General features: G+C 44.5%; 1 protein-coding gene across 9 annotated transcripts in view; it reads left to right on the forward strand.

Annotated features, from left to right (window-relative positions):
• The window catches only part of CD274 (CD274 molecule), a 326,061-nt gene that overhangs the window by 119,369 nt on the left and 185,099 nt on the right, over window positions 1-21,593 (forward strand). The window contains exon 1 of one of the 9 annotated variants that reach the window (XM_085635078.1): window positions 4,609-4,671. The exons of the other annotated variants lie outside the window; for them this stretch is intronic. The gene's annotated coding sequence lies outside the window, so the exon portion shown is untranslated. Of the gene's footprint in view, window positions 1-4,608; window positions 4,672-21,593 lie in introns of those variants that run through there. 9 annotated transcript variants of the gene reach the window in all.

Below are 21,593 nucleotides of genomic sequence, written 5' to 3' on the forward strand. Positions count from 1 at the left end.
GGTCTCGACCAACACCGACGACACCCTCAGCACCTCCGAACACCTGCACTTCCAGATCCACACTGATCCCAACACCACCCTCAGAGGAACTCTCGTCTACAGACCCCCCGGACCCTGGCCTCAGTTCAGCGACTCCATCGCCGACTTCTTCAGCACGCACGCCATCGCCTCCACTGACTACATCCTCCTCGGACACCTCAACTTCCACCTCGAGAACAGCAACGACACTAACTCCACCACCCTGATTGACAACCTCGCCAACCTCGGACTCAGACAGCTCGTCACAACGCCCACCCACTCTGCCGGCCACACGCTTGACCCCATCTTCTCCGCAAGCCCCCACGTCACCTTCAGCCACACCACCGAACTCCACTGGACCGACCATCGCTGCATCCACTTCACCTACCGTAAACCCACCACGCACCACCTCACACAACAGATCCCCCGCCACAGCTGGATCAAAATCACCGATGACCAGCTAAACACCACCCTCGCCCAAAGCCCACCCGCCGACCCCACCGACGCCGACACTGCTGCCCGCAACCTCAGGCGTTGGATCAACAACTGCGCAAGCACTCTCGCCCCGATCAAGAAACCCTCCAACAGGCACACTAACAAAAAAGCCAGCTTGTTCACCGCAGACCTCCAGGCCTCCAAGCAAACCTGCCGTACACTAGAGAAGAAATGGCACTGCGAACAGACACCAGACAGCTACGCAGCCCACAAGAACGCCATCCGTAGACACCATCACCTCATCAGATCCGCCAAAAGGGCCTCCTTGAAGGACCGACGTGACAACAACACGCACAACAGCAAAGAGCTCTTCAACATTGTAAAGGAACTCTCCAACCCCAGCTCCAAAACCAACGACATCCCACCATCGCAAGACCTGTGCGACTCCCTTGCCACCTTCTTCCATCGCAAGATCACAGACATCCACGACAGCTTCAACAACCTGACCGCCCCGACACCCACCGACACCTCAGACCCCGCGGCCACCACCCACATCGATACCCTGCTCGCCTGGACCTACATAAACTACGATGACACCATCAAAATCATGAACACCATCCACTCCGGCTCTCTGTCAAACCCATGCCCACACCACATCTTCAACAAAGCCAGCCCACCATCGCACCCCATCTCCGCAAGGCCATCAACATCTCCTTCGAGACCGTGACCTTCCCGGAGAGCTGGAAGCACGCTGAGATCAACGCCTTACTCAAGAAACCCAAGGCGGATCCGAGGGACCTCAAGAACTTCCGGCCCATCTCCCTGCTCCCATTCCTGGCGAAGGTCATCAAGAAGACCGTCAACAGACAGCTGACCCGCTACCTCGAGGAGAGCAACATCCTGGACCCATCCCAGTCTGGGTTCCGCAGCAACCACAGTACCGAGACTGCCCTCATCTCCGCCACCGATGACATCAGGGCCCTGCTGGACAACGGCGAAACCACGGCCCTCATCCTCCTGGCCCTATCAGCCGCCTTCGACACTGTCTGACACCGCACCCTACGCACACGGCTCCACAATGCAGGGATCCGAGACAAGGCTCTGGAATGGACAACCTCCTTCCTCTCCGGCAGATCCCAGGGCATCCGCCTCCCCCCTTTCCGTTCCGAAGCCTCCGAGATCATCTGTGGCGTACCCCAAGGATCATGCCTCAGCCTGACATTACTCAACGTCTACATGGCACCGCTCTCCCACGTCGCCCGACTGCACGATCTCAACATCATATCCTACGCCGACGACACCCAGCTGATCCTCTCCCTCACCAAGGACCCCCTCACCGCCAAAACCAACCTCCACGAAGGAATGAAAGCCGTCGCCGAGGGGATGAAGAACAGCTGTCTGAAGCTGAACTCAGACAAGACAGAGGGCCTCATCCTCAGCCCCACCCCCTCAGCCTGGGACGACTCCTGGTGGCCTTCCCCACTGGGAGCAGTACCGACGCCCACCGACCACACAGCAACCTGAGGTTTATCCTCGACTCAACACTCTCCATGACCAAGCAAGTCAACATCGTCTCGTCCTCCTGCTTCAACACCCTCCGCATGCTCCGCAAGATCTACAGGTGGATCCCCACCGAAACAAGAAGAACGGTCACCCAGGCTCTCGTCAGCAGCAGGCTGGACTACGGAAACGCCCTCTACGCAGGAGCCTCGGCCAAACTCCTGAAACGACTACAACGCATACAGAACGCCTCTGCATGCCTGATCCTCGACATCCCTCGCCACAGCCACATCATACCACACCTGAGAGACCTGCACTGGCTTCCCGTCAACAAGAGGATCACCTTCAAGCTCTTCACCCACGCACACAAGGCACTCCACAACACCAGACCAGCTTACTCCAACAGACAACTCACCTTCTACACCCCGAACCGACAGCTTCACTCCGCCGACCTCACCCTCGCCCCCGTCCCCCACATCTGAAGAGCGACCACCGGTGGCAGATCATTCTCCCACCTCGCCGCCAAGACCTGGAACACCCTCCCCATCCTCCTACGGCAGACCCAGGAACTACTAACCTTTAGGAGGCTTCTCAAGACCTGGCTATTCGAGCAGTAGCAGCCCCCCGCCCCCCCCTCAGCGCCTTTAGACCCTCACGGGTGAGTAGTGCGCTTTACAAATGTTTGATTCATTATTTGATTGATTGATTGATTGCTTGATTGATTGAATATATTTTCAATATTTTTCGATCATTAGCTCCTTTTTCTTCAGTGTCGACTAATTTCAAGCCAGGTCATGTCTACATGAAAAGGCTTTAAACTCATCTTCAAAGAATCAGGGGGTCATGATTGCATCTTCATCACATCAAGACTGACAATGTAATGTCCCAATAATTTTCTTCCACATAATGTGAAAATATAGTGGGCTTTATTCATAAAGATTTGTGTGTGAATACGTACTACCACTCTTGTAGTACTGGTTTTCTCCCTGGTTAATCCTGGAATTCGGAAGTACTTCAAGAGTGTGTCACAGTAAAGTCTTTGAGAAACAGGCCTTGTATCTCTAGCTCCTTCCCAGGATGAATTCATCTGGCTGTAAGTATTTTGACGCATCCAGGTCCTCTCTCTCTCTCTAACCTTGGTGCCTTTCTATAGATTCAACGATTTACATTCTGTTGTTCTTGCACCGGTAGGTACTCACACACAGTTTGCAGTCTAATGTTGCTCTCCCTGGCCTGTGTGTTCTGTCTCCGTGAAGTAGCAGTGTTGGTAGGGGCAGGCTGACAACACCCACATGAGCCGAACACTGCTCGCTGCAATAGCAATCTCATTGGATGCAGAACATCAACGCAATCCTTTGAAAGGCAGTGTTGAGAATGGGGCTCAGGGGTAAATGCAGCTTCTGGCTTGCACGCCCCATCTTCTTCACTCATGAATACAGTGAACCAACAAGCAACAAAATAAAGGAAGGAATGCTTGAATCAATCTCAGCTACTGGTGATCCGTCAAGCTGAATTAGAAACCCTTTCTTGATGGCCTATCCACCACTGGGCCTCCAGGGTTACAGCATCAGAAGGTCCACAGCATTTAATGCAGGCATTCCCATCTTGATCTTTCATGTACAGGTCCACCACACGAGGCACAGAAGAATGGGGGACGAAAAGAAGAAAAATAAAACGTCTCCCAACACAAAAGATGGAATCTTCCTACACATCAGGGACATTTATTTCCATCTCAGAAACAAACCCTGCTTTTGACTTTGTTTTTGGAATTCAAAACAATGACAATAGGTCATCAGGGCATGATGGCCCGCCGACCAGCATGACAGTTTTATTGAAAAAGATCCTGTTCATGCAGGAGTGCATTTGGTGAAGAGAATTCCTTGACAATACTGTGAGGATCTCAGAATATGGCAGATGATTCTCCTTTGGGCTGGCGGAGGACTGACAGACCACCGTTAGGGATCTAAATGTCCAAAGTCTCCATTTTAAAGTGGCATCTGTTCCACTCTCTAAAATCGACGTGCACTTGGTAAAATTCCTGTTTTCCTGATTTTTCCGTATCACCCTTAATTCGTGTTGTTTGAAACACTCACCCACCTCCTTCTGTTTACTTGCACAGACCATTTAAATTAGGCACTGATATAGATCTACAGTATAAAATAATGCAAACTGTATTACACAATTAGCTTTATATAATGTGTTTTGTCCTTTTTGTTATGCAACGCGTTATGTAATGTATTGTTTTGTGTTTTATGTGATATTATTTGTTATTCTGTTCTGTTTTAGACAATGTTATCTCTTAGATTCATATTTAATGCTATGCTATGTTACATCACGTTATGTTGTAGTGAATGAACATTTCATGCAACAGCTATTCTACATATATTTTCAGCAGAAAATAGCACCAACTGAAGTTGCTCTACTCAATTTAAAACTCTTTAATTGCTTTCTTTACTCATTTTTTGGCAATTAGAAGAAACTTAATTTGAAACTAACTCGGTTTATTTCCACTTGTTTTTTAAAACACCCAACACTGCGGTTGTGGGTTTTATGGTGTCAGAAATTTAGGTGTAAACATCCAGCAGTCTCAAATGTTACACACCTACGCCGGAAATTGCGCAGTTGTATTGTAATACTCATAAATTCATTTCCATTCTCTTCCTCTCATGAAAAATCGACATCTTATACTGGTTAGACTTCTGAAAACAAGTTCACAAGGTAAGACGCCGACAGGTGTATGCTTTAGCAGGAGACGCATAAGTTTGCAGCTTGAAAAATGGATGGAATATGTTATGTTATAATGTTTTGTAGTGCACGTAGTGTCAACACGGTTTTCTGGCGCTGTGACTGTCCTAACCAAATGAAATCAAAATGTAAACAGGTAAATGTTAAGAATCTTCCTAAATGTTAGATGATTAACGGTAAGTCACATGGGAGGAGGCACAGAATTCGCCATTAAGGAGGTCACATATGAAAATTATCGTCCTCCTACTTTTTAGGTCGAAGCCTACCAGACAGTTCAGCTGTCTGGTTGCAAAGACTAATTAGAGAAATGCATTTAGTCCATTGCTTACCATTGGCTTTGCCTTTTGTCATGCGCACTTTCTGTTCACTAGCAATTTGTTATAGGCTGTCCAGCTTTAGTTAGTCCCTCCCATGAAGCATAGCCTGTGTACCACCTCCCTGACTGGCTCCTTCAATTCTTCCAGGACTGCTCACCTTTTGGGAACTCTTTTTTTCTTTTTTTGTGAAGGACTTCATGCGAAGGGATGTTTTAAAGCTGTCTTTCCTTGCATGCTTCTATTCCCCATTGCTCTCTGTATGGTTTCTGTAAGGTATTCTGTAGATTATGCCGACTGTTTTACCAGAAGATATTTTGGTTTTTGCTACGGGTCTTGAGTCACATTCTTATGCATGAAAGTGTATGTTGTATTTAGAGGTCGCTTTTCATAGGGCGCGCTTCAGTAGCTGCCACAGCTTGCCTTCCACTGGAATGCCAATAGCTGTCATTTTGCTTTTACAAATGCTGAGATTTATTAATTATCTGTGAAGACAGCATGGTGTTTTCTTTATAGCATGCAAACAAACACTTGCTGCTTGACCAGGGGTCTGAACAGACAGTAGTTTCTGTGGTCACTTCTGTCTGCTTTTAAAGTTATTAATGCTGGTAAAAGTTTTAATTCTTTGGGAAGTCAACTGATAGGTTGCAGTAGTTAACAGTACTGTTTAGTTTTCTATTGGGATGCCTTTCTGTTGGATACTTATGTGCGCAAGCATTCCATTGATCTCTTAGAATGCACTTTCCACTACGTGCAACACTTTAGAAAGAGTTGGATAACTCAGTTACTTTAATTTATGTTTGGCAATTGAATATGCTGGGTGTTGCCCTTCTTCATAATCGTATGAATGCACGTTGTTTTGTTGTCAGAATAGTAGCCTTTTCCCAATGCACACATTGTTGCACATGTGTTGTTTTTGTAAGAAAAAGATAATACAAATGTTTTTTTCCTGATTAGCTTTGGACTCATCATGTAAGGGAGACCTTATATTGTATTTGAAAAATGCCCTTATAAGGTACCCTATATAAAATAGTACATGTCGTAGGCCACTGGTGATGGAGCCTGCAGTAAACAGCAGCTCAAGGGTCCCATCTGCTCTTGTCTCTAATATATGTATAATTTTATTTGAATCTTAAATGTATTTTTTATTGGGGAAATCCCCCCAAAATCCCCCTTTGTTACATTTTACTTGTAACCTGACTTTAGCACTACCCACCCCTAAACTCTAAAATTACCTTAACCACCCTTCAACACTACCCACCCCTGTACCAGAAAATGAAACTTACCACAATGTACCCCTAAATCCTAAAACTTCCCTTAACACCCTTTAACGCTACCCACACCTAAACTCTAAAATTACCCTTACCATAATGTACCACTACTCACCCCTAAACCATAAAACTACCCTTATCACCCTATGCCACTCCCCAAGCCAAAAACAAATATATATATATGTCCAAGAAAAAGCACCCAACATGCGTTGTATCAATTCTTTATTCTGTAAGGCAGCCCTGCTAACCAAACTTCATATGCCCAGCATTTATCTCGCCGACATTTTCCTTACGCGTTTCGGGCGTCCTCGCGCCCTTGCTCACAGGTGTTGGCAATGAGGACAGGCAGCATACCGCAGCTCTTTATACCCAGCATTCTCTATTCCATAGTGGGCGTATCCTGCAAGGTGCATGCTGGAATAGTGAGTTCATATATTACAATTCTTTGTTGGAAGAGGCCGCCTTAGACCCCAAGAAGAATTCTTACCCCAATGGGTTGCTGTAGCAAATGGGGCTTGTTGCAAGACTGTAATGTCCAAACAGTGGATACAGCGCTCCGTGTTACGCTGTTAGAATAACTGCGTTCGGACCCACACATCTGCGGGAGGGCTCTCCGCGACCCGGGTAAGGCCACAATTAAATATCCAAGAAAAAGCACCCAACTTGGAGAGCCAACATGCGTTGTATCAATTCTTTATTCTGTAAGGCAGCCCTGCTAACCAAACTTCATATGCCCAGCATTTAACTCGCCGACATTTTCCTTACGCGTTTCGGGCGTCCTCGCGCCCTTGCTCACAGGTGTTGGCAATGAGGACAGGCAGCATACCGCAGCTCTTTATACCCAGCATTCTCTATTCCATAGTGGGCGTATCCTGCAAGGTGCATGCTGGAATAGTGAGTTCATATATTACAATTCTTTGTTGGAAGCGGCCGCCTTAGACCCCAAGAAGAATTCTTACCCCAATGGGTTGCTGTAGCACATGGGGCTTGTTGCAAGACTGTAATGTCCAAACAGTGGATACAGCGCGCCGTGTTACGCTGTTAAAATAACTGCGTTCGGACCCGCACATCCGCGGGAGGGCTCTCCGCGACCCGGGTAAGGCCGCAATTAAATATCCAAGAAAAAGCACACAACTTGGAGAGCCAACATGCGTTGTATCAATTCTTTATTCTGTAAGGCAGCCCTGCTAACCAAACTTCATATGCCCAGCATTTATCTCGCTGACATTTTCCTTACACGTTTCGGTTGCCCTCGCGCCCTTGCTCACAGGTGTTGGCAATGAGGACAGGCAGCATACCGCAGCTCTTTATACCCAGCATTCTCTATTCCATAGTGGGCGTATCCTGCAATGTGCATGCTGGAATAGTGAGTTCATATATTACAATTCTTTTTTGGAAGCGGCCGCCTTAGACCCCAAGAAGAATTCTTACCCCAATGGGTTGCTGTAGCAAATGGGGCTTGTTGCAAGACTGTAATGTCCAAACAGTGGATACAGCGCTCCGTGTTACGCTGTTAGAATAACTGCGTTCGGACCCGCACATCCGCAGGAGGGCTCTCCGCGACCCGGGTAAGGCCGCAATTAAATATCCAAGAAAAAGCACCCAACTTGGAGAGCCAACATGCGTTGTATCAATTCTTTATTCTGTAAGGCAGCCCTGCTAACCAAACTTCATATGCCCAGCATTTATCTCGCCGACATTTTCCTTACGTGTTTCGGGCGTCCTCGCGCCATTGCTCACAGGTGTTGGCAATGAGGACAGGCAGCATACCGCAGCTCTTTATACCCAGCATTCTCTATTCCATAGTGGGCGTATCCTGCAAGGTGCATGCTGGAATAGTGAGTTCATATATTACAATTCTTTGTTGGAAGCGGCCGCCTTAGACCCCAAGAAGAATTCTTACCCCAATGGGTTGCTGTAGCAAATGGGGCTTGTTGCAAGACTGTAATGTCCAAACAGTTGAAAGTTTTGGGGTGATTCGTCAAGTGGGGGCCGAGAAAAAAGGGGGGGGTCCCAAAACACGTTTTCCCCATGGTAATTTCCATGGGAAATTTAGACAAAGCTACAGCCCAAACTGCTGAACGGAATTACACCAAATTTGGCAAAAGGGTAGGTCTTGGTTCAGAAAGCGCCCTTTTTTTTTAAACTGGTGTAAATCCGTTCAGTAGTTCCGGAGAAGTTAGAAAAAGAAAAGTCTCGATATATGAGCACCGAGGAGGAGTCACGACTCCCGAGCACGAGCTGACTTCTGATTGACTGCCAACACTACAAACCAGGAAGAAAGGTGAAAACAAGAAAAGGGGGCAGGGTACAAATACCCTGACCCCCTTGGCCTGCTCAGGGGGTCCCAAAAGGACCCCCAGGCCCACAAAAAGCATTTAAAAAAAAAAGAAAATCAGCCAAATTTGCGCTGGGTGCGCGAATCTGGAGACAAAATTTTAAAAAACGAAGTGCGGGCTCCCGCGCTTCGTTGTATTTAAGCCCCTGGGTGGGCCAGGTCCCGGGAGCATGTCAAATTAAGTTGTGGGGGCCCCCACAGCCCCGGGGAACACCACCTCCCCGGGGCTTTATTTATGATGTGCAGGGGGCATGCGGCCCCCCTGCAGTCCTGGGGACCACCACCTCCCCGGGGCATTATGCAATACGAGGTGGGGGCCTTGCGGGCCCCCCCAAAACCCGGGGACTGCCCCCTTCCCGGGGCAATATGAAATAAGGGTGGGGGGCCTCGCGGGCCCCCACAAGCCCCGGAGACCGCCAGCTCCCCGGGGCTGTAATAAATAATTGTGTGGGGGCTCGAGCCCCCCACACTGCCCCGGGGACCCCCACCTCCCCGGGGCACTCTGTATGTAATTACGAGGGTCCATTACGGACCCCCGGTTTCCCGGGGCTTTGCAAACGTTGGGAAGGGGGCCGTGCGGCCCCCCTCATTGAGCCCTTGATGGCCCTGGGGACCACCACCCCCCAGGGTCGGCTCCTGCAATGTCCCTGGGTGCCCACCCCCGGGACATTGCTGTTTGCTATGGCAGGGCGGGAGCTGCCATAGTAAACTCTGCTTCGGTTTTTGGAAGCAGAGGAAACCTGCTCTGGCTTCCAAAAACCGAAGCAGAATTGCTTTTGCACAAGGGGAGCTGCATGTCATCAGCTTCCCTTATGCAAAAGCAATGCCGGCTCCCGTAAGAGACGGGGAGCCGGCGGGACCGTGGGGGCATTGGGCTCCCTCCCACAGTCCCCAACGCAAAGGGCCAGCCCCGGGAGATGGGGTCCCTGGGGCCAGAAGTGGCCCGGGAGGCGGAGTCACGCGGCCCGCCTCCCCTTTCTTTTTTTTTTTTTTTAAATGGCCAACTAGCCCACCGGGTACCTCCAGTACGCGCCAGACAACTGGCTTGCAGAGAGGTGGTCCGAGGCCATGCCCCTTTTTACACCACTCTACAAACGTGACTCGTGGCGCACTGCTGGTAGGACAATAAGTTCCTATTGTGTCCTGAGGACCTCAGGGACCCTCAGTATTCAAAGGGACTTAATCCCCCAACTTACAATGCGTCAGGGGGTGCGTTTGTAGAGTGGTGGAGGAAGGGGCGTGGCCTGTGCCCACCTCTCAGCAATCCCACTGTGTGGGGCTTACTGGAGGTAAGAGGTAGGCCAGTTGGTCCCTAAAGGACCCCCAGCAGCGAAGGAGACTTCAATCCCCCATCCAAGAGTGTGCCAGGGAGCACGTTTGCAGAGTGTTGAGAAAAGGGGGCATGGCCTGTTATGAGAACTTAGCAATCCTGCTGTGTGGGACTTACTGGAGGTAATAGGAGGGATAGTTGGCCCCCAAGGTTGTTGTTGGGGGCCAACTACCCCTCTTGTTACCTGTAGTAAGTCCCACACAGTAGGATTGCTAAGATGTCTAAAGAGGACATGCCCCCCTTTCTCCACCACTCTGCAAACGCACCTCCTGGCAGACTACGGGATGGGGTCCAATTTACTCCTGAGGGACCTTGGGGGCCAAGAAGCCCTCTTGGTACCTCCTCTAAGTCCTATGCAGCGGAATTCCTGAGTGCTGGTCGGAGGCCCAGCACCCTTTCCCCACCACTCTGCAAACATGACTACTACTTAAAGAAGCATCTTTCTGCACCTCTGACTTAGAGGTAGTTTTAATACCTCTGCCCTATTATGTCCCTCTGCCCTATTATGTACTAGGGCCTTACAGAGGAGGTCATGCAATCACAGGAGTACCCCAGCGCAAATTATTCCCTAGTGTATGTAGGTTTTTTCACTGTATTCTAAGTGTGTTTTAGCATAGCACTGGCTCTAGGCCTGGTTAGTCAGAGTCAGTTACCACCAGTACCCGTCAGCAAAACGTTGGGGGCACAGGATGACTTTGCAACAAGGCCTCTTTCTGCTCTTCTGTTGGTTCTTTGTGCACATCTCTTGCTTGTTTCTGCACTGATCTTCGTGTTTCCGGACTTCTGTTGCCTCTTTCTGCATTTCTCTTGGTTTTTTCAGCGCCTTTCTGCACATGTCCTACCTCTGTAGGCATAGTTAGAAATTATCATTTAAAAAACCTTTGAAATTCAGTGAAAAAACCATAGGTTTCAGGGACGTTATAGTTAGAAATTAGCATTTAAAAAACCTTAGAAATTCACTGAAAAAAACACAGGTTTCAGGGACGTTATAGTTAGTTAGACATTTCACTCTACAAAACCAGAGAAATTCGGCCGTTATAGTTAGTTCAACTAACTATACTCACGTCCCCTCAATGCACTGCTTATGACGTCACATATTACATCATTCATGACATGGTCAGGGACATCACTGAAGACATCACTGATGACCTCTCAAATGACATCACTGATGACATCATCCACGTGATAATCTGATGCACCTCCTCATACCCTAATATAACCTTTGATACACCCACTCTAAAATACAGACTACCATTTTCGAAACAATAGACGCACCAATGCCAGTTAGTACATACCCACTCACTGATTCCTAGGTCTACACACACATCCACTCATTCACCCATACAGTCACTCATACATGCAGTCAACCAACAATACAGCACTATCATATGCACTCACATACCTATACAGATACTCACACACCACCACTCATCCATAGAGTTACTCACACACCTAGTCAGTCATGCAAAGAATCAATCACACTTCCATTTACTCATCTATACAGTTATACACACACCACCTCACTTATTCAAACATATACTAACACATACTTACACTCATACAATAACTAATACAAGCACACACTCATCCATACAGCCACTCTCACAACCACTCTCTCTCACATATAGTCATTTATATACTCCAGCACTCACATATACTGCCTTTCACATATGTAGTTACTCACACATGTACCGCCGAGACATCTAAACACTCACCAACACACCCATACATACACTCACCCACCCATAGAGCCCTTAACAGATGTACTCTTGAACCCATACACCCAGTGAATCACCCACTCACAAACTATGCACAAAGTCACACCCCCCTCACCCACCCACACAGACACTCAGGCACCCATACAGATACTCAGACAACCAATCAATAACCCATATAGACACTCATTTAGCTACTCACCATCCCATGCAACCCCTTACACACCAACTGACAAACTAAACTGTGTGTATGTCTGTATCAGTCACTAACCCATGCATTCAGTAAGACACATTTAATCACTCACTTATACAGTCAGTCACGCACCTACTAAATCATCCATTCAGACACTTGTACACCCACTCATTCTTGAATACTCCTTGGCGCATATATATATAGTAGATAGTTATAGTTAGGACTGAGTTCCCATAGGAAATCTGAAAATTCTATTTTGAATAACTTTGGCGCCGGTTGACTTATCTTCGTGAAATTTTCAAAACTAATGGGACGCTCCGCTCAGCTCCTACCCTGAAAGTCTCGGGGTGATTCGTCAAGCGGGGGCTGAGAAAAAAGGGGGGTCCCAAAACGCGTTTTCCCCAATGCATTTTCCCATAGGACCTTTAGTCGAAGGTACAGCCCGAACGGCTGAACAGAATTACTTGAAATTTGGCAAAGAGGTAGTCCTCAGGTCAGGGATGTGCCTTTTGCATATATGGTGTCAATCTGTTCAGTAGTTCCTGAGAAAATTGCAGTTAAAAGTACATAAATATCTATATGCGCGCACCATGTGCGCACGGTGCCGTGCGCGAGCGTAATTCTGATTGGTGGTTAGATGTCAGTCAACATTCGAATCAGTCGAAATCAGGAAGTGTCGAGCGCCATTTTGTGTGTGGCATTGAAAAAGCAAGGTGGAGAACATGAAAAGGGGGCATGGTAGAGAGTTCCTGACACCCTAGCCTTTGTCAGGGGGTCCCTGAAGGACCCCGAAGGGTGAAAAAAACATTTTATTTTTTTTCAAAAAATCGCGGGGTGCACGCACGGTGCACGCACGGTGCGCGCACGGTGAAAAACCCTTAAAAAAAAAATACATTTTAAATGAGCCATTCCATATTACAGGATACAGTCAATCTATAACTATATACATAGGTAGTTTATTGTGAAATAAATATATAAAAAATATAATAATACATACATAAATTAGCATTTTAAAAACCTTACAAATTCACTAAAAAAACCATAGGTTTCACACACGTTATAGTTAGAAATTAGCATTTAAAAAACCTTGCAAATTCACTGAAAAAAACATAGGTTTTACACATGTTATAGTTAGCTGGACATTTCACTCGTAAAAAACCATTGAAATTCCCCCGTTATAGTTAGTTCAGCTAAATATAACTCGCGCAACCGCAATCCACTGCTGATGATGTCACATATTACATCACTCATGACATGGTCAGTGACATCACTCATGACATCACTGATGACATCTCAAATGACATCACTGATGACATCACTGATGACATCATCCAGTGAATATGTGTCTTTCTGAAAAATAAATATTTTTGATATATGTATATCTAAAGGTTAATGGAAGAATAAATGGGTAAATAAGTGTCTAAATGGATGGTTTTTTTTGTAAAATGAATTGTATAACTGACTTATTAACAGTATCTTAGTGAATACAGTGTTGTAATATGTGACGTCATCAGCTGTGGATTGCGGTCGCGCGAGTTTTATTTAGCTTTACTAACTATAACGGGGGAATTTCAATGGTTTTTTACGAGTGAAATGTCCAGCTAACTATAACATGTGTGAAACCTATGGTTTTTTCAGTGAATTTGCAAGGTTTTTAAATGCTAATTCCTAACTATAACGTGTGTGAAACCTATGGTTTTTCAAGTGAATATATATATATATATATATATATATATATATATATATATATATATAAAACATATTTAAACTTTACAGAAACACACAGTCACTGGATAATGTCATCAGTGATGTCATTTGAGATGTCATCAGTGATGTCACTGACCATGTCATGAATGATGTAATATGTGACGTCACCAGCAGTGCATTGCGGGGGCGTGAGTTATAGTTAGCTGAACTAACTATAATGGACAAATTTCTCTGGTTTTTAATGAGTGAAATGTCCAACTAATTATAACGTCCCTGAAACCTGTGTTTTTGTCAGTGAATTTCTAAGGTTTTTTAAATGCTAATTTCTAACTGTAATGTCTCTGAAACCTATGTTTTTTTCAGTGATAAAGGCATCTGCATAGTAAAGGCATTTGTTTGATAAAAGCATGCATAGCAAAGGCTGTTTCCCATTTATTATTGCTTTAGGATGTCATTTTTCTGACAAAGATATGCAGCCTGGACCATAATCTGTAGTTATAGTCACAAGAATACAAGTTCAAAATAATATGTTTACTGGATTCACTAGGCCAATAAATGCATACTCTATTAATAGCTCTCTATTTTTTTAAAGGAGTGCTTTATTCAACAATTGCCATATTGCTTATGAGAGGTTGTAGCAAGTGCTTTGTCAATTGACATGTATTTTCTTAATTTCTATATTTTAGTTAATGGAACTATGTATATAGTAGAATGTAATGAATATAAACTGTAATATATATGTATATATATACATGTATACACAGACACACATACAAACAAACACACACACACAGACACAGACACACACACATAAGAAGTATTTATTTGGGCCTATTGTCCCCTGCAGATGAAAATAGAATGGAAAAATGTCAGAAAGCATATCAATGATAATCTGCAAATGAAAAAATATACTGAACTCATGATGCGAGTTTGGCCGGTATGGCTTCTGTAGATTTACCCTGTAGGAAATTAAAATAGCACACTATCATCATCTGCAAGAACCACTAAGGGGACAGTCACATGACATACAAACCTGTCCATGTTTTATTAATACAGCGAGTGCCTGTTTGGTGCTGATCAACATAAATTCTAACTTGGCCAGAGATGTTTTATTTTTTATTTTTATCTAACCTTAGCTTCCTAATTTTTGCACTTCTTGAACTAAATTCTGGCTATATCTACTCTTCCTGTGTGTTTTGATACCCACTTGAAAAGGTTATTTTTAGGTCGAGACTTCTAGGCAGCAAATGTTGGAGCCCACTCATTACTTACTATTATGTCCTGTCCCTCTAATCTGCTTGCTTCTTGTTAGATATTTGTTTGTGAGTCTTGTGTTTGTCTCTGCCAAAAAGCAAAGCCTCTTTAGTCATATAATTTATTGGCTGGTTCTGTGCATCGTCTGCTCGCTTTTAGGGAACTACTTTTTTCTTTTTGTTAAAGCATTCTATAAGAGTCGAGTTCCAGCTGTATACCTCATGTGCTTTTATCCCCCACTCTCTTTCCCATGTGCCACCACCCACATTTGTGTTGCTCTCTCGCCCTTTTAGTTCTGTCCCCCACACATCCTGTTGCTCTCTTTCAATGTGTACTTGTGCCCCCCACACTCCACATTGCTCTCCTTTATCCGTGTTCTCTCCTACATCTTGCTTCCCTCCTCCTGCTGTGTTGCTTTACCCCAGCCCCTTTCTGCAACCAGATCATGAATTATTTTAAGTGCTTCAAGCTCCATTTTAAAAGATACCTTTTGTGCTACTTTTTCAAATTTACTAATCCATCTCAGATCTGTAAATAAAAAGATAAAACAGTACCCTTTGTAAGTGTGTCCAAGTGTGATGAATTCATGCGTTTGCCTACAAAATGACACAACAGTCTCATCGTTAGGTCTTTTTTTCACTCTGGTGCACAGCAAACGCAATGCTGTTCAACATGACTAAAAACATTAACAAAGTCAATAGGTCTCATAGTCAAGACCTATTTACTTTGCCAGTGCTTGTTATCTATGGATCTTTGAAGGAGTTAGTGTTGAGGCTGTGGCTGAACGCAGATTCCATGTAGGTGCATGAAGAGGGATCCGATCTTTAATGAAAACTGAAGCTGTCCATACTTGGCTTAATGGCAGATGCAGAGGCCCAGATTTGCAAAGATTTTGCATTGAGTTTGCCTTCCTTCAGTAATGCAGACCCGATGCAAAACCAAGGTTGGTATTTAAACACCAACACAAATGGTAATTTGCGTTGGTTTGTAATCAAAAGTGATGCAACGCGCACGCACCCGCTTCCTTGTATTACTTTCCTTCAAGTGGGTGTGCTAGGGTTGGTGCATAAGCATTTCCATGGATCCACCCAAGTTTTTTGACGTAAATCCATATCTACAAAGATTTGTAGACATGGATTTGAGCCAGAATCCTGCCTTTCCCTGAGACGGGTATAACGAGACGAAATATTTTTATTTCTCCTCATTTGTTTCCTCTGCATGTAGGCTACTATGATACAAGGATGTTTGTGTTGGCAGACAGCAGGTAAAAGTAACCCACCACAGGAAAGTAGCAGAACAGTGCCACATCTTGGTAGTTATGGCACTGTTCTGCTCTGTCCAGGTAACTTGTGCTTGGTGTGCTGCTTTGTGTGACTTCTTTGTAAATCTGGCCCTCTGTGCCATAAACTTGATTCGCCTCATCAATGACAAACAATGTAATTGTGAAAGTTGGTGAGAGACAGAGACTTGTGGTTAATTCATTATTTCTATTACCGCCATGTTTAGAATGATGTTTGGTCAGAGTGTTTTTGCAGAGTGCCAAATATAATGCCTTACAATATTCAAGGAGAAACCCCATAATTGTCTTGATCATTGTGAATTTCCGAACTGCTGGCAATAGAGTGAGAATTTCCCTCAGTGCACACAATTTTAAGAAGCAAGACGCTAACAGTTTTGCAATCTGTGCGGAACATTTAATCTGAATGAGGAAGGAATCACCCTTCATTTTTATCACTGTTTTGGTTATCATCCGCTTATCTTAAGGTTCAATCTGCATGATCTAATAAGATGGTCCAACTGAGCCATGTATGTGTTAAACAAGGTTGGGCTCAGAGATAACTCCTACTTAGATTTGATAGGGAATGCATGCCGCAGAAACATGGCTTTATTGTAATACTCCTTATATAATGTTGCATGGGGAGAGGATGTGGCATTACAGCAACAGCTGCCGACTTTGGAACTGGGGAACCAGGTTCAAGGCTCAATATCCAGTCATTCTGGACAAATCGCTTAATCTCCCTTGTGCCTAAACAAAAAAGAAATGTGACCCTGTGTAATGTAATTATAATGCACTCCAATACTTTTGGCTCGAGTTTGCGCAATATAAACTGCAAACAAATAATAGTCTATATGGCATTGCTGTTAATATCACAATTGTGCAATCTCAGAAAGCATACCTTTCTGTAAGGGCATATGGCTAGTGAAGCAGACTAGGAACGTTAATGTCCTATATAGGGAACAGGATATTATAGCAGAGGGCTGTTTAGGTTTAACTTTATTTATTTGCTTTTTAAAAACCATATACATTTTTAAAATACATAAAACAATGCATTTACAAATCCTGCGATACTTCAAGAAAACAAAAAATATGTTATCTTAAAGCTTATCTCATCCTGCAGCTCATGATTTAGTAATATGACACCCTCATCAATATTGCTTACACGATATCTAATACATTGGAGATTCATAGAAGTCCTACAGAGGTTGGCTGGCATAAGGCAAATTAAATTATGTGAATTGGATCCTGTGGCCTATTGTTACTAATATTACAGATCTATTCTTTGTAAGAAATATTTGCCCATTCCCTTTAACTGACATGATGGGAACTTGTTCAAGTGTAGAACTGAGCACTAATGTGTTTCTGGTGAAGGTAAGTGTTAGACCTGTCAGCCTTATGGTGGTCTTCCTTTAAACATTTTACCTCCTTGTCTCCAATTTTGCTGAATTCCTTTTGTTGGCCTTAGGACTCTGAGAACTTTACCACTGCCAACCAGTGCTTAAGTGCAATTCCTCTCTCCCCTAAACATGGTTAGATTGACTTTTCTAGAATTGGCATATTTAATTTACCTATATGTCTCTTCTAGAGTGCACTACATGTGCCCAGGGCCTGTAAATTAATTGTTACTAGTGAGTCTGAAGCACTGATTGTGCCATGCACACAAGAACACTTTGAACTTTTCTCAGGCCTGCCACTGCAGAGTCTATGAGTGCAGTTTACACTGCCATGTTGACCTGGCTTTTAAAACCCCTTGCCAAGTCTTAAACTCCCCCTTTATTACATATAAGTCACCCCTAAGGAGGGGCTTAGGTAGCCCATAGGCAGGGTGCTGTGTAATCAAAGATAGGACATATACTGTTAAGTATTGCATGTCCTGGTAGTGAAAAACACCCAGATGTGTTTGTCCACTGCTGTAAGGGCTGACCCTCGTATAGGTTAACATTGGGAATTCCGTATTACACTTTCAAGCTGTAATTCCTGATTTAGAAGGAGTAGATTTGTCTTTTTTTTATATCATTGGAATGGTACTGATAAAACCTCTTTATGGGAAAGTCGAATTTATCATTACCCTTTTAAAAATGCCACTGCCTCTTTTAGAAAGATGCCATTTTTTGCTCTTAGCACTGTGTGCATGCAGCCTATCTCCAATACACGTCAGGGGTGGGTGACAGCTGGACTTTGGGCATTCCCGCTAGAGAGCCACACACAAAGGGAGGTTAAGTGTAACTGAGTGGTCATCCACATCCTGATGGGTCATCCTGGGCAGGATTGGACGGAGAAGCTGACACTTGCACCATAATAGGCTGCACCCTGTCCCCACACAGAGAGCTTTATACGCCCCAGGATGAATCTGGAGCCAGAGCTGGGAGTGAGGACCTTTGTGTACTACAAAGCCCTTCTTTGAAGTAACCCCAACTTGAAAGGCAATACTGGGTATAAAAACTGGACTTATGACCATACCATTTCAGCACACAACTGAACCTGTAAAGAACTCTGCAAGAAGGATGGACTGCGGTGCTGCTACAAGAACTGCCACTCTGTTGAACTACTGCTTTGGAAGAACTGCTCTCTGCTGTGTTGTGGTGCCCTGCTGCCTGCTGTCCTCTACCCTGACTGTGGTGGACTATACACATCTCACTTAAACCCAGAGTGACTGCATGGGCATGCTTGCTTGCCCGGTTCTAAGTCTCAGGGACATCAAAGACTTAAACTCATCCTCCAACAGCACCTAGACTTTGCTTGCTGCAAGTCTTGCCCTGCCAAGTGGTGCCAGCCCAGTCCTGATCACTTGAAAGTGGGTAAAAAGTGCTGCTTCTACCAGAATCCACACATCTACGACGTTGCACCGATCAGAACTGGCATCACCACTGCTGTGAGGATCGTGGACATTGCATCGTTAACTGCGTGGTGCATCGTCTCCAGTTTCCGACTTTGCATGGCTTGGTGACAATGTATCGCCTTCAATACTGCGGCTGACAGTGACAGATTGCCTTTCTGCTTCCAGCATCTAGACTCTGCCGACAATGCATCTAAGGTACTTTTCTGCGGGCCGAGGCTGGTCCCTGTATCCAACCCGCACTCCATCGCAGTCGGCGTGAACTTTTGACTTTACCTCTGTGTAGCGTGACCAGATAGCCCCGGTTGGTGCTAATGCTTTTAAGCTCTACAATTTATTTTAATCTTTAAAAAATTCATAACTCCGCTCATACTTATTGTCTTTTTGGTATTGTTTTGTTCATAAAAATATAAGCTATTTTTATTAACTGGTGTGAAGTGTTTTTGTGGTTTCTTCACTGTGTTAGTGTTTGAAGTGTTGCTTGAAGTGATGGTTTGGCTTACAGTTTGAAGCATTGCTTTTACTCTGTGGTTTTTCTGACGCAAATCTAGGTCCTTGTTTAAGCCACATGCACATACATTTTTTAAATGCTAATTTTGATTGAATGGCTATTGCAGGTCTAGTTGCCCAAGAGATTCTACGTCTTATCTCTATAGCTGAATGGTCACAATGCTAGCAATAGTCAATAATAAAAGTTTGCTCTGAATATTTTGATGGGAATGCACCCACTTTTCTGCCTATTGGGCATTTGTGCTTGTTGCCCTGCCTATGTTAAACATCCACCACCCAACAACTCTGTATGCTCTTCTGTGTGTTGTCATCCTAAATGGTAAATGCTTATGTACCATGTGGCTGTTGCTACCTACAGCATTTCTTGTTGAAATGTTTTGATGCTGCAATAAATAATTAAATAAACATATAAGAACTGATGAAATAAAACATGCCAGTGATGCATTCATGTGCTAAATATTTTTTTAGATTCCTTTTCTTACTCTTACACCCTCAGTACTTCATTAGGAGTAGGAGGTGTCAGTCTCAGTAATGCTTTCCATATTCGATAATCTACCTGTTCCAGAGTCAAGACACCTTCAACACCTTAGCATTGATCTCCATGTGATAAAATAGCAGGGACTTTCATCTCAAGTGCATTTTTTGTAAGGAAATCGAAAAGCTTTAATAGAAATGGCATAGCCCATTCACATGTTTGTCAGTACTTTTATTATACTTTTAGTCTTTTCATTACACTCTTTGGTACTCAGGGTCCCTAGTTTGTAAAATGCTTTTTCTTTGGGGATCATAAATGCAGATGTGAAGGTTTGGGGTAATAGAGGAAATAGTATAATACACAATTCACGCTAAAGTGAAGAAGGCAAGTAAAAAACTAGGGGGCATATTAACAAGGACTTTATCTCCGCTTTTTTGGCTTTAAAATCCAAAGAAGCGGAGATAAAAATATCGCCCTATCAACAACAGGGTGCTAACATGCAAAATCGCATGTTAGCACCCTTTTTCACTACGCTTCCCTTTGCATCTCTAATGAGATGCAAAGTGGGCGTTCCAGAGCAAAATAATAGGAGAAATGTCGCTAAGCGACATTTCTCCTATTATCAAGCTTCACGCTAACCCTGTTAGAGACAAAAAAAGCAGCGCTAACCACGGTTAACGCTGCTTTTTTACGTCTGCTAATTTTCAGACTTAGCCATGTAATCCAATGGGAGGTGGATTACATGTCTAAGTCCACCATGGGCTATCAACAAGGATATCCCTATCCTTGTAGTTTTATCGCTGCATTACCAGCAATAACCTCCCAAAATGCCGCTATCGCTGGATTTTTTATCACCTAGGCAGTTAGCGTTGTTAATAACGCGATACCCAGGCGATATTATCCAGCGATAGCGGGCGTTAAAAAAATTAACGCTAATCGCCCTTAGCGTTAATTTTCCCTGTTCCTTGTTAATATGCCCCTAAGGTCTTAATGTGTTACGGTGGGGTTACAAACCAGTTGGTGTATTTGCATAACTGGTTTGTGACCTGCGAGAAATGGCCCCTTTTTGTATGGTCACCCCCCTTTTCCCCAAATTGTATTGCTGGTTTTTAGATGCTGTCCATTGGAGCCCTGCTGTCTAGTGCTTGGTGTATGTGTTCTGGCCTCTAAAGCATGCAGAAATGAGCTACTCCTTAATTGGCCTATTTAACTTTCTTGTAAAGCCATATCATGTGGTACAAAAAATACATGTATGGCATAGAAAGCTAAAATGTCATCTTTGGACAACGGCACTTACTGCGTTATTCACTAGCGAGACAAAGGAAAACATGGCTTCAGGCATACCGTTGTAGCTGGACAGCTGCAGAGAAAAACCTGCAGTGTGACCTGTTTTAACAAGCATTTACAATGCTACAGCTCTCGCAATTGCGATATTTGGAGCTATATCACTTTTATAATATTAAAAGGCATTGCCATTTACAATACCAAGGCTCGAAGCTGGTTCCCCACCTTCAAAGTCGGCAGCTCTGGTCGTTAGGCCGCATCCTCTGCCATACTTAATAGTGCAAATCATGTATTTGTGATCAGTGCTGGGCCCTATCTGGTGTAACGTTCAGATTCCCATTGGTGTTCTGGGAACTGATTGGAAAAGCAAAGATTTATATTTGTCTTAT

The sequence above is a fragment of the Triturus cristatus genome, chromosome 2_1 (assembly GCF_964204655.1).
Source record: "Triturus cristatus chromosome 2_1, aTriCri1.1, whole genome shotgun sequence".
Classification (NCBI taxonomy): domain Eukaryota; kingdom Metazoa; phylum Chordata; class Amphibia; order Caudata; family Salamandridae; genus Triturus; species Triturus cristatus.